Source organism: Coregonus lavaretus, assembly GCF_964263955.1.
Source record: "Coregonus lavaretus genome assembly, chromosome: 12".
Lineage (NCBI taxonomy): Eukaryota > Metazoa > Chordata > Actinopteri > Salmoniformes > Salmonidae > Coregonus > Coregonus lavaretus.
In genome coordinates, this window is record NC_139999.1 from 7,974,861 (window position 1) to 7,988,801 (window position 13,941).

Below are 13,941 nucleotides of genomic sequence, written 5' to 3' on the forward strand. Positions count from 1 at the left end.
CAAAGGGATAGAAATAGAGAACTGTAATCCAACTACTTTATGATGTAGGCATTTATTCATATAAAATGATGAGGATGTCATTGAATTAATAATTACAAATGATAAATCCATAAGGTGCCATTTAACCCGAATGGTGGTATCTACTACAGTAACACAGGCACTCCCGACAGGAGCCCTTCTTTCTCAAGTAGTTTAATCACGTCCTCGTTTAAGTAGTTATGATTGTACAAGGACTTGTGTAGTGTCTCTGGTACCATCAACCCCTTCTATAATAGCCATTATACACTCTGTCAATCATTTTTATTATTATTATTATTATTATTATTATTATTATTATTATTTTTATTATTATTTTTAAAAAAAATTTGGGGGGGTCAGCTTTAATATTTCAGATAGATTGTAACTTCCATCAATGTAATTGTCTGCATCACTTCCAATCCCCCATATGTTTATTTTTTCTCGCAAATATATACATATATATATATATATATATATATATATATATATAATATATATATATATATATACAGTGAGGGAAAAAAGTATTTGATCCCCTGCTGATTTTGTACGTTTGCCCACTGACAAAGACATGATCAGTCTATAATTTTAATGGTAGGTTTATTTGAACAGCGAGAGACAGAATAACAACAAAAAAATCCTGAAAAACACATGTCAAAAATGTTATAAATTGATTTGCATTTTAATGAGGGAAATAAGTATTTGACCCCTCTGCAAAACATGACTTAGTACTTGGTGGCAAAACCCTTGTTGGCAATCACAGAGGTCAGACGTTTCTTGTAGTTGGCCACCAGGTTTGCACACATCTCAGGAGGGATTTTGTCCCACTCCTCTTTGCAGATCTTCTCCAAGTCATTAAGGTTTCGAGGCTGACGTTTGGCAACTCGAACCTTCAGCTCCCTCCACAGATTTTCTATGGGATTAAGGTCTGGAGACTGGCTAAGCCACTCCAGGACCTTAATGTGCTTCTTCTTGAGCCAATCCTTTGTTGCCCTGGCCGTGTGTTTTGGGTCATTGTCAATCTGGAATACCCAGGAGGTTCTCACCCAAGATTTGACGGTACATGGCCCCGTCCATCATCCCTTTGATGCAGTGAAGTTGTCCTGTCCCCTTAGCAGAAAAACCCCCCCAAAGCATAATGTTTCCACCTCCATGTTTGACGGTGGAGATGGTGTTCTTGGGGTCATAGGCAGCATTCCTCCTCCTCCAAACACGGCGAGTTGAGTTGATGCCAAAGAGCTCGATTTTGGTCTCATCTGACCACAACACTTTCACCCAGTTCTCCTCTGAATCATTCAGATGTTCATTGGCAAACTTCAGACGGGCCTGTATATATGCTTTCTTGAGCAGGGGGACCTTGCGGGCGCTGCAGGATTTCAGTCCTTCCTGGCGTAGTGTGTTACCAATTGTTTTCTTGGGGACTATGGTCCCAGCTGCCTTAAGATCATTGACAAGATCCTCCCGTGTAGTTCTGGGCTGATTCCTCACCGTTCTCATGATCATTGCAACTCCACGAGGTGAGATCTTGCATGGAGCCCCAGGCCGAGGGAGATTGACAGTTCTTTTGTGTTTCTTCCATTTGCAAATAATCGCACCAACTGTTGTCACCTTCTCACCAAGCTGCTTGGCGATGGTCTTGTAGCCCATTCCAGCCTTGTGTAGGTCTACAATCTTGTCCCTGACATCCTTGGAGAGCTATTTGGTCTTGGCCATGGTGGAGAGTTTGGAATCTGATTGATTGATTGCTTCTGTGGACAGGTGTCTTTTATACAGGTAACAAGCTGAGATTAGGAGCACTCCCTTTAAGAGTATGCTCCTAATCTCAGCTCGTTACCTGTATAAAAGACACCTGGGAGCCAGAAATCTTTCTGATTGAGAGGGGGTCAAATACTTATTTCCCTCATTAAAATGCAAATCAATTTATAACATTTTTGACATGCGTTTTTCTGGATTTTGTTGTTGTTTTTCTGTCTCTCACCGTTCAAATAAACCTACCATTAAAATTATAGACTGATCATTTCTTTGTCAGTGGGCAAACATACAAAATCAGCAGGGGATCAAATACTTTTTTCCCTCACTGTATATATATATATATATATACAGTACATATACATACATATACACAGACATACATATAAATACATATATACATATCCTTTTTAAAGATATACTTCCCTTTATTACTTTCCAACCCCTTCCCTAATTGGAGTAAACTAGTGAACAACAACGCTTAGGCCTCTACTTCCAGCTTATACATACTATATACATTTTATAGACACAGTCAATTTTACAATAATTCTATTTTGTTTGTTCTTACTCCCGAACTTCCTCTACCCTCAACCTCCCCCATCATTTCCATGATGTCCATCAGGTTTGCCTCTACATGCCATATCTTTCTAACTGTGCTCTTTCACAAAAGCTCTCAACCTATAACCTATATACTTATTATGGACACAGTGTTCTTGACATTAGTTATCTTGTTGTTATTAGTTGTTGTTAGTTGTTATTAGTCCCATCATTCAGCTCCATTCAACACCTCCCATTCAACACCTCTGTCAATCATTGTTACTGAATACAAGACTTGTATTAAAACTATACAACTTTTATTAGAGCTGTTGTCATTTCATATTTTCTCTCCCCCTCTCTACCTCTGTCTCTCCCCCTCTCTACCTCTCTCCCCCCTCTACCTCTCTCTCCCCCTCTCTACCTCTCTCTCTCCCCCTCTCTACCTCTCTCTCCCCTCTCTCCCTCTCTCCCCCCCCCCTCTCTCTCTCTCTCTCTCTCTCTCTCTCTCTCTCTCTCTCTCTCTCTCTCTCTCTCTCTCTCTCTCTCTCTCTCTCTCTCTCCCTTCTCTACCGCTCTCTCTCTACCTCTCTCCCTTTCCTCCCTCTCTCTCTCCCCCTCTCTACCTCTCTCTCTCCCCCTCTCTACCGCTCTCTCTCTCCCCCTCTCTACCTCTCTCCCTCTCTCTCTCTCCCTCTCTCTCTCTCCCCTCTCTCTCTCTCTCTCTCTCTCTCTCTCTCTCTCTCTCCCCTCTCTACCGCTCTCTCTCTACCTCTCTCCCTTTCCTCCCTCTCTCTCTCCCCCTCTCTACCTCTCTCTCTCCCTCTCTCTCCATCTCTCTCGCTCCACCTCTCTACCTCTCTCTCACTCCCCCTCTCTACCTCTCTCTCGCTCCCCCCTCTACCTCTCTCTCGCTCCCTCCCCCTCTCCCCTCTCTACCTCTCTTTAATACTTCAGGCAGCGAATGTAGGAGCTGTAGATGGTTCTGTCGACCCACCGCCGGAACTTGGACACCGCCGTGTAAACGCCCGGAAACTTGGCATCTCCGCAGCCGTTTCCCCAGGATACCACACCGTAGACACGCCCTTCGCACACCAGCGGCCCGCCGGAATCCCCCTGGAAACCACAAGATACACCACAAGGTACACCACACCCTCACTCAGTTTCCATGACAACACGTCTCTTTTACTGAGGCCACCACAAGGTAGGTCACTATCACAAGAAGAGAGGAAATGTGAAATTAAAACGTAATTGTGTTGTGTAACTATAGCATAATGTAATAGGTTCTTGAACGCACCCTTAACTACCCTACTATACAGCTAGTGGGAACTGACAGGCCAATAGGGCGTGTTCAAAAAATCCTGTTACATCTATCAGGTCCAGTACCTTGCACGCATCCTTGCCTCCAGCGTTGTATCCGGCACAGATCATGTTGGAGGTGATGTTTCCGTTGAACGACTCGCTGCTGTTGCACCTGGCCGATGACACGATGGGCAGCTTGACAGTCAGCAGGGTGGAGGGGATCTGACCCCCTCCCAGAGAGGTGTACCCCCACCCCGATACCCGACATACCCGCCCCGCCATAACCCCTGTACCCTGCCGAGGGAGGGGCGCCAGCGACACATAGCTACCAATCACCATGGGAACCCTCAGCTGCACAGGGTGGAAGAAAAGAGATAGAGGGGGGAGTTGAATTGAGTTGAGTTTAGTTGAATTGACTGAGGTGAGTTGAGTTGAGTTGAATTGAACTGAACAGAATTGAACTGAACTAAACTGAAATACTTACTAAGTTATTACAAGGTAATTACAAATGTACTACACCTAGTTACTCTAATACAAGGCCTATCACTTGGCCAAACATCATAAAACGGCTGTATCCAATGATGTTATAATATACATGAATATGAAAGGTAGGTAAATATGTAAATTGTCTATGGTTGTATCCGGTACCTTGATGAGCATGATGTCAGCGTTGTTGGTGGTCTTGTTGTACAGAGGATGGGGGATGAGTCTGTGAGGCTTGGAGTACTGCTCCGTTCCCTCAAAAGTACTCAGAGAGTAGTCCCCTGCCACAATCATCATCTGCTCTGTCCTGGGAGGAGAGGAGAGTTGAGGAAGACATCAGATATACATTCAACTTCGTTGTTTACAGTTAGTAAACGTGAAGTATTGCCATCTGCTCTGTCCTTAGAGGGGGAGCGCAATTTGAGCTGTGTTCAACTTGGCAAACACTGACTAACGTTATTTAAAATAAATATCCCCTTCTGCTTTATTCAAATAAGAACAGAGGAAAAGACATCTGAGGTGCGTTCAATGTCCCAAACATTTTGCTTTGCGCTGACTGCACTGAAGTGTGTGTATAAGTGGGTACAATGCTTCTCTGTGTGAAACGGGAACAATGTGACTGTTATCCTTTCTAAACTTACGACGTCTGACATGTTGACACCTCGCCGTGTAACACGCACGCTGCGATGACAGACATGCCAAGGTTGCCCTGCTGAGCTGTCTCTTATTCCCCTTGCTGTCTGTCTGACCTCCCAGTCCCAGCCCCCACTGACGCTGCTAACAACGAACAAACAGAGATCATGACTGACTCTTACAACAACAACAAAATATGAAAAAATCATCGCTGAAAAAAAACGGTGTGAGATTCTTTGTTTTTTTTCTAAACATTTTCACGAGACACGTGGTTTTCGGACACGTGTGACGTTTTCAACACGTGAGAGAGAAAAAATATACCCCACGTGTGAACATTTATTTATCACAATTTCCAGCTATACCTGATCTCTCATCCAGGGACTGACCAGGACCGACCCTGCTTAGGTTCAGAGGGAAACCAGCAGTGGGACGCACGGTGCTATGTTGCTGGACTTAATGTGACAAATATTGTAACTGGAAAAAAGGCAAAAAAGCAAAGGCCAGGATAACATAACAAATGAAAGCAAAGGCCAGGGTAACATAACCAATGAAAGCAAAGGCCAGGGTAACATGACCAATGAAAGGAAAGGCCAGGGTAACATAACCAATGAAAGCAAAGGCCAGGGTAACATAACCAATGAAAGCAAAGGCCAGGGTAACATAACCAATGAAAGCAAAGGCCAGGGTAACATAACCAATGAAAGGAAAGGCCAGGGTAACATAACCAATGAAAGCAAAGGCCAGGGTAACATAACCAATGAAAGCAAAGGCCAGGGTAACATAACCAATGAAAGCAAAGGCCAGGGTAACATAACCAATGAAAGCAAAGGCCAGGGTAACATAACCAATGAAAGCAAAGGCCAGGGTAACATAACCAATGAAAGCAAAGGCCAGGGTAACATAACCAATGAAAGCAAAGGCCAGGGTAACATAACCAATGAAAGCAAAGGCCAGGGTAACATAACCAATGAAAGCAAAGGCCAGGGTAACATAACCAATGAAAGCAAAGGCCAGGGTAACATAACCAATGAAAGCAAAGGCCAGGGTAACATAACCAATGAAAGGAAAGTAGCAGGAAAGAGGGAGACGTTTTATTTTATCATGTTGTCATAAGACATTTTTCACTGAAAATATTTTTGGTATCCATTTACAATTCATTTGATCTCACATTTCGAAAATATTTCCTGGCAATATTTTGTTTTGCTATCAATACTTTTTGGGTTTTACGTTTTGCTTTCAATGTCATTATTTTTGTTTGCAGTACAAATAATTTTGTTCTCGACTTCAGAAGTTTTGCTTGATATTAATGGCACAAAAGTAACTCACTCACTATTACTCTATTAAAGGTGTTTAAAGCAGCAATTCTTAATTGAAACGTTAACAAAGCGTTTCCCCGCCACAGCTTCAGTAAAAAGCTGAGGGATGGGGCTGGAGAAATGCAACTACTCTCAAATCCATAGACTACACTATGGATGCCAGGACTGACCACTGGCATTAAACAAAGCATGTGTGTCCATGCATGCTGATGATTCAACCATATACGCATCAGGAACAAAACAGCTAATGAAGTCACTGAAACCCTTAACAAAGAGTTGCAGTCTGTTTTGGAATGGGGTGGCCAGTAATAAACTGTTATTTCTATTTCTTGTGTGTTTTTGTTCTGCTTGACTTTTTAAAATGTATTTTTGATCATACTACTGCAGTGTTGGGAAAGAGCAGGCAAGAAAGGCATTTCACTGTACTAGTGCACGTGACAATATAAAACGTGACACTTGAATTTTAGAGGAAATGACTGGTATATGGAAACAACCCTTAGCCCATGCCTAAACCAATACAGTGCTTTTACATTTGTTGAGAGTAGGTGAACAAGTGCACACTTCAGGAGGAAGGAGAGGTTATTGGGACGCACCCCATGACTCTGCAACATCCCATTCAAGTTATAATAACGCTTTTAATCTGGAGACACCTACCTTCAAAGACATCTGCTTCAACATCTGTATGCATATTCATATGGATACAGTGTTGGGAGTCACGCTAACTTCTCCTCAGTGTAATAATAACGCAGTATGTTGACTGACTTACCCTATGTTACAGTGCGCGGCTGTAAGCACCCAGTACTTGTGTACTAGAGACCCTCCACAGAAGTGCTGGCCCTTGGTGGTCTGTAGGGATACAATGTATTTGATGGAGTTGGGGGCTGGCGCGTAGCCTCCGACTATACGGCCCTGTATGAGGTTCTGACCTGCAGGGAGCCATGGAAACAACGTATAGTATTATACTGTGTATGTGATGTGTTATAATATACACTGAGTGTACAAAACATTAAGAACACCTGCTCCTTCCATGGCATTGACTGACCAGGTGAATCCAGGTGAAAGCTACGATCCCTTATTGATGTCACTTGTTAAATCCACTTTAATCAGTGTAGATGAAGGGGAGGAGACTGGTTAAATAAGGAGTTTTAAGCCTTGAAACAATTAAGACGTATGAAAATGTATGCACTCACTAACTGTAAGTCGCTCTGGATAAGAGCGTCTGCTAAATGACTAAAATGTAAATGTAAATGTAAGACATGGATTGTGTATCTGTGCCATTCAGAGGGTGAATGGGCAAGACAAAAGATTGAAGTGTCTTTGAATGAGGTAGGTGACCTCACCAGGCTCAGCTAGCAGCCATTACTGTTGCTGGTTCTGTGACCTCCGACTCCAGAGGCGAGTAAAGGCACCCCTGTCTGACCTGACCTTCTACCTGTGTCCTCTAGTGTCTCCTCTAGGATGCGTCCCAAATGGCACCCTATTCCCTACATAGCGCACTACTTTTGACCAGATCCCTATGGGCCCTAGTCAAAAGTAGTGCACTATAAAGGGAATAGGGTGCCGTTTGGGACGCATCCCTCCTCCTAGTGTTTCCTCTCTCCTCGACCTCACAGGGGCTGTGTAAAACCTGAGAGAGCTTGCCTTGCCTTCACAAGGTTATGCAACACTCAGCTACACTCACTTTCCTGTGGTCAGAATAGAAGAGAGAGGAGAAATCACTGTCATTGTTACTGTTGGTAAAACTGTATGGGCCGGTTTCTACCTAGTTCCGGACAACAAGGCATGTTAAATAGAACATCTCCTTTGGGCATGTTTTTTACTCCAGGACCAGGCTTAATCTGTTTTCAAGAAACCTGCGCTATGAGTTCAGATTAGATTTTCTATTGACAATCAAATGTATAATCTAAATTATGTTCTGTTCAACATCAAAGGATCGTGATACCATTATAATACCATTATAACAAGTTAAAACAGATATCCAGATCCTGAGCATTATGTTTAACATTACAACTGCTGAGTAAACAGGCTTCTACTTCGGGAGGCAGTCAGCATGCAAAGATGAGCAAGCAAGACAACACAATGCTAATCATGCATCGTTTTATCATGCATCGTTTTATCATGCATCGTTTTATCATGCATCGTTTTATCATGCATCGTTTTATTATGTATCTAATTTATCATGCATCGTTTTATCATGCATCGTTTTATCATGCATCGTTTTATTATGCATCGTTTTATTATGCATCTAATTTATCATGCATATTATTGAAAGCAATTCATACATAAACACACAAATCATCAGCATATCTCTGGACTCTGAGTCACATAAAAACCTGAATAAATGATAATGAAGTATTCACTTTATGAATAAAATGACAACTAGGAGGAACATGCTATACTTACAATTGACTGCCAAGAGCTCCAAAAGCACATAGCACCGACAGACTACTAGCAGGTTCATGATGAGAGGAGAGAGTGGAGTGCAGGCTGAGCAGTGTGATGCGATGCCGGACTGGAATAACACTTCTATATCCTCTCTGATTCCTATAACAGGAAGAAGGACATCTCACCAGACAGCGATGAGCAGAGATCCTCAGGTTTCTGAAAGTTCCGATTTCAGTCACCATGGCCACACTGTCCAGATACAATGTTATAGGATTGAGAGAGAGAGAGAGAGAGAGAGAGAGAGAGAGAGAGAGAGAGAGAGAGAGAGAGAGAGAGAGAGAGAGAGAGAGAGAGAGAGAGAGAGAGAGAGAGAGAGAGAGAGAGAGAGAGGGGGAGGGAGAGAGAGAGAGAGAGAGAGAGAGAGAGAGAGACAGAGAGAGAGAGAGAGAGAGAGAGAGAGAGAGAGACAGAGATAAAGAAAGAGCAACAAAGTGCACCTTCATAAACTGTCCCCCTTCTCTGACCCCCTGACTCTCCACAGAGGCCCTTACATTACACTGTCTCCACAGTAACATATCTCATGTCCTGTGTCATCAGCAGGCGCATCACACAGATTTTCCTCCTGTGGAAGTTCTCAATGGACCACTGTGTAAGAGTGTGTGTGTGTGTCTGGGAGATTAATTCTGAATTACAAAGGAGTATTTTATACAGTCATACCATCTGAATAACACAAATGTATTTCCCTCTGTAGAATCAACAACATTTGACACTGTTATAGACTGAAGTAACAAACACTGGGCTTCTTGAGGTGTGCCATCTCACTTTACAGGGGTCATACCATATAAAGAATCAGGACAGATTTGACATAATTACAGTGGATAGTACTGCATTACACCCCCCTTGTGGAAGACTCTCCCCCGAGCCCTGACCTGTCCTTGTCCCACATTTAGGGAATTAATCATTCGTACCGTATTGCACCTAGAAGAATAGGGCTTCTCTTTACTGCTCTTCCCATAGTGAGGTATTTTCTGAACCCAAGGCCTACAGTATAAACCATATGCCCTGTCATTTACTGGCAGATATAACCAAGGACAAATACTTTATACAGTATATAGGGCAGTGGATATAACCCAATGAGAATGGATATAACCCAATGAGAATGGATATAACCCAATGAGAATGGATCTAACCCAATGAGAATGGATCTAACCCAATGAGAATGCATATAACCCAATGAGAATGGATATAACCCAATGAGAATGGATCTAACCCAATGAGAATGGATATAACCCAATGAGAATGAATCTAACCCAATGAGAATGGATCTAACCCAATGAGAATGGATCTAACCCAATGAGAATGGATATAACCCAATGAGAATGAATCTAACCCAATGAGAATGGATCTAACCCAATGAGAATGGATCTAACCCAATGAGAATGGATCTAACCCAATGAGAATGGATATTACCCAATGAGAATGGGTTAGAATAAACTCTCACTGAAATTTGTTTGTTAGTTAGTTAGTTAGTTGTATGGGTTTATTCAAAGACATACTGCATACATCATATATCTATCATCATCTACATATGGTCTAGTTTTCACTAACGCTATTTAAACACAAACGTGGAAATCAAGGTTCCTGCATTTATGCCTGTGGGGTTTATTCCGTTTGTGCAAATGTGCCTCAGTAACATTGTCTCCTCTATCACGAGCGTATAACTACATCATATACAGTATATTATTCACGTCTATATACATCATTGATCACGAGTAGGGCGAGACAGAAGCTGCTTCAGCATACACCTGTTTGTGCCAACACAACATGTTTTACACACATTGAGATTGAGATCATACTCTGTCTGCTGCAAAGTTCCAGTTGAAAGGAAAGCATCTCTGGGCTGAAAAGGCCATTATAGTTTGGCCTCGATTGGTACCTGTGTGTCTGTGTCACATCGGGTGGCCTCCTAACTGCAATGTGCGCCACATGCACACACAAATCTACAGTACACACACACACACACGCGCACATACACACACTCACACGCACACGCATGCACACACGCACACACATACATGCACGTAGACATCCTGTTTGTGCCTGTAGATATGTTCTCTGGGGAGAGGGGAACATACTATCACCTTTCTCCTTCACTGTAACGGAGACACCTGGGGGAGTTACCACAACATGGCTTCAAGTCGCATACTATGAATGACGTCAACGCACCCAGCTGGCGGTTTGTATTGATCCTTGATGAGAACTACAGACAAACAAGAGAAGACACATGGGGGCCCACAGACTCACAGGAAGGATGTTAGGTCTGCACAAAGTCACTTGTGTGCTTGTGTAGCGTTTCAACCTGCACTGTCACAGTCTACCTTTCAGATAAGTGGTCATTTTCATGAAAAATTGATAAAAAGAAAGAGGAAGGGCTGGAATCAAATCAAATCAAATGCTATTGGTCGCATACACATATTTAGCAGATGTTATGCTTGTGTTCCTAGCTCCAACAGTGCAGTAATATCTAAAAATACACAACAATACACACAAATCTAAAGGACACACTACCAGTCAAAGGTTTGGACACACCTACTCATTCAAGGGTTTTTCTTTATTTTTACTATTTTCTACATTGTAGAATAATAGTGAAGACATCAAAACGATGACATAACACATATGGAATCATGTAGTTAACAAAGAAGTGTTAAACAAATCAAAATTTATTTTATATTTGAGATTCTTCAAATAGCCATCCTTTGCCTTGATGACAGCGTTGCACACTCTTGGCATTCTCTCAACCAGCTTCACCTGGAATGCTTTTCCAACTGTCTTGAAGGAGTTCCCGCATATGCTGAGCACTTGTTGGCTGCTTTTCCTACACCATGCCGTCCAACTCATCCCAAACCTCAATTGGGTTGAGGTCGGGGGATTGTGGAGGCCAGGTCATCTGAAGCAGCACTCCATCACTCTACTTCTTGCTAAAATGACCATGAAGGCCTGATTCACACAGTCTCCTCTGAACAGTTAATGTTGAGATGTGTCTGTTACTTGAACTCTGTGAAGCATTTATTTGGGCTGCAATTTCTGAGGCTGGTAACTCTAATGAACTTATCCTCTGCAGCAGAGGTAACTCTGGGTCTTCCATTCCTGTGGCGGCCCTCATGAGAGTCAGTTTCATCATAGCGATGGTTTTTGTGACTGCACTTGACGAAACTTTCAAAGTTCTTGAAATGTTCCGTATTGACTGACCTTCATGTCTTAAAGTAATGATGGACTGTCGTTTCTATTTGCTTATTTGAGCTGTTCTTGCCATAACATAGACTTGGTATTTTACCAAATAGGGCTATCTTCTGTATACCCCCCTACCTTGTCACAACACAACTGATTGGCTCAAACGCATTAAGAAGGAAATAAATTCCACAAATTAACTTTTAAGAAGGCACACCTGTTAATTGAAATGCATTTCAGGTGACTACCTCATGAAGCTGGTTGAGAGAATGCCAAGAGTGTGCAAAGCTGTAATCAAGGCAAAGGGTGGCTATTTGAAGAATCTCAAATATAAAATATATTTATATTAGTTTAACACTTTTTTGGTTACTACATGATACCATATGTGTTATTTTATAGTTTCGATGTCTTCACTATTCTTCTACAATGAATAAAAAAATAAAAAAATAAAGAAAAACCGTTGACTGAGTAGGTGTGTCCAAACTTTTGACTGGTACTGTATATATATATATGTGATGGGATGTATAGACATTATGTACAGTATGTGGATAGAATATATAGTATATCTGAAGAATACGTGGATAAAATAGTATATGTACAGAAATAGTTGAATTGGATGGCCTTGACTAGAATACAGTATACATATAAAGTGGGTAAAACAGTATGTAAACATTATTAAAGTGACCAGTGTTCCATTATTAAAGTGACCAGTGTTCTATGTCTATGTACTTAGACAGAAGCCTCTAAGGTGCAGGGTTGAGTAACCGGGTGGTAGCCGGCTGGTGACAGTGACTAAAGTCCAGGGCAGGGAACTGGGCAGAAGGAGATCGGGAAGGAAAGAAGAAAAAGATGGTATGTAGAAGAATGAGAAGGTATTGTAGAAGACAGGCATGTTTAAAGGCCCAGTTCAGTCAAAAATGTGATTTTCCTGTGTTTTATATATACTTCCACACAATGAGGTTGGAATAATACAGTGACATTTAGAAAATTATGATAATGTCATTTTAGTGTAAGAGCTGTTTGAAAAGAATGCCTGAAATTTCAGCCTGTTTTGGTGGAATGGAGTTTTGGCCTGCCTGGTGATATCACCAGGTGGTAAATTGGTTAAAACCAATAAGAAAGAGAGTTCCAAACCTTTCTGTCAATAACAGCTAGTTTTCAGTTTTCCCCTCCCCACTCAGACCACAGTCCTAGCAAAATTCTTGCTTGAGAAATTGCTCTTTGCTAAAAAGCTATTTTTGTTTATTTTAATTTAAAATGATCACAGTAAGATACTTAATTATTAGCCATAGATTATTTGATATTGAGATACAAACGTCTGCATTGGACCTTTAAGCACAGCAATAATTATTTAATGCCACTGTCCTTTTCCCCCCTCCATGTCTCTCACACTGACACTATCATACCATCCAGCCAAACTACACAATAACCAACATGCCTGGAGACTCTTCTGTGACCAGACGACGAATTCAGTTCCACCTCCCTAAACAAGCTCTTTTCTTCCCCACTATTAGCAGACAATGAATGCCAGAACACAAATAATCAATGGTGAGTCCCTAGAAAGAACAGGGGGGGGGGGGGGGGGGGGCAATAAAAGGGACGATGTCTGTCTTTGGGATGTACTAGGTCAGTCTCAGCTTTGTGTCTGTCACATGACCATCTCACAGCCAGGGTCATGTTCACTAGGTCACCAAACAGAAGAAAACACACAAACAGAGAGGGACTACCTGAACCTGTCCCTATTTTTTCGTTTTTCCGTTGCAAAGTGTTTTGGTTTGTTGTGCGCTAATGAATAGGACCCTGTTACGTAGAGACACAGTAGGGTGGACAATAACCACAATAACACGTACACTAGAGGGAGAGCAGGTATGGTTACAATATAAAAAGTTGGTGGGTGTTTCCCAGGTGTTCTGTCTGGGTACGAGAGGAAGGGGAATGTGTGAAGACTTGTCTGCAGATAGTGTTTAGTTGACTCTCAGAAGGGTGAGTAGGTTAATGATGCTTTGGACATACATTTTCTGTTTGCAGTCTTTGGTAAAATGAAAATGTAAGACATTGAAGAAGACATAACTTATGTTTTAGTCTTTGGTAACATGTACAGTGGGGAGAACAAGTATTTGATACACTGCCGATTTTGCAGGATTTCCTGCTTACAAAGCATGTAGAGGTCTGTAATTTTTATCATCGGTACACTTCAACTGTGAGAGACGGAATCTAAAACAAAAATCCAGAAAATCACATTGTATGATTTTTAAGTAATTATTTTGCATTTTATTGCATGACATAAGTATTT

The 13,941-nt window shown here is 41.8% G+C and overlaps 1 pseudogene across 1 annotated transcript; it reads right to left on the minus strand.

Moving 5' to 3' along the window:
- Nucleotides 1-3,246: 3,246 nt before the first annotated feature.
- LOC311138307 (trypsin-like) lies at nucleotides 3,247-7,064 on the minus strand (annotated as a pseudogene). Its single transcript has 4 exons — nucleotides 6,802-7,064; nucleotides 4,252-4,393; nucleotides 3,688-3,954; nucleotides 3,247-3,417 (listed from the first exon to the last, which is right to left on the minus strand). The product of its transcript is annotated as a trypsin-like (transcript).
- Between the last annotated feature and the right edge of the window lie 6,877 nt (nucleotides 7,065-13,941).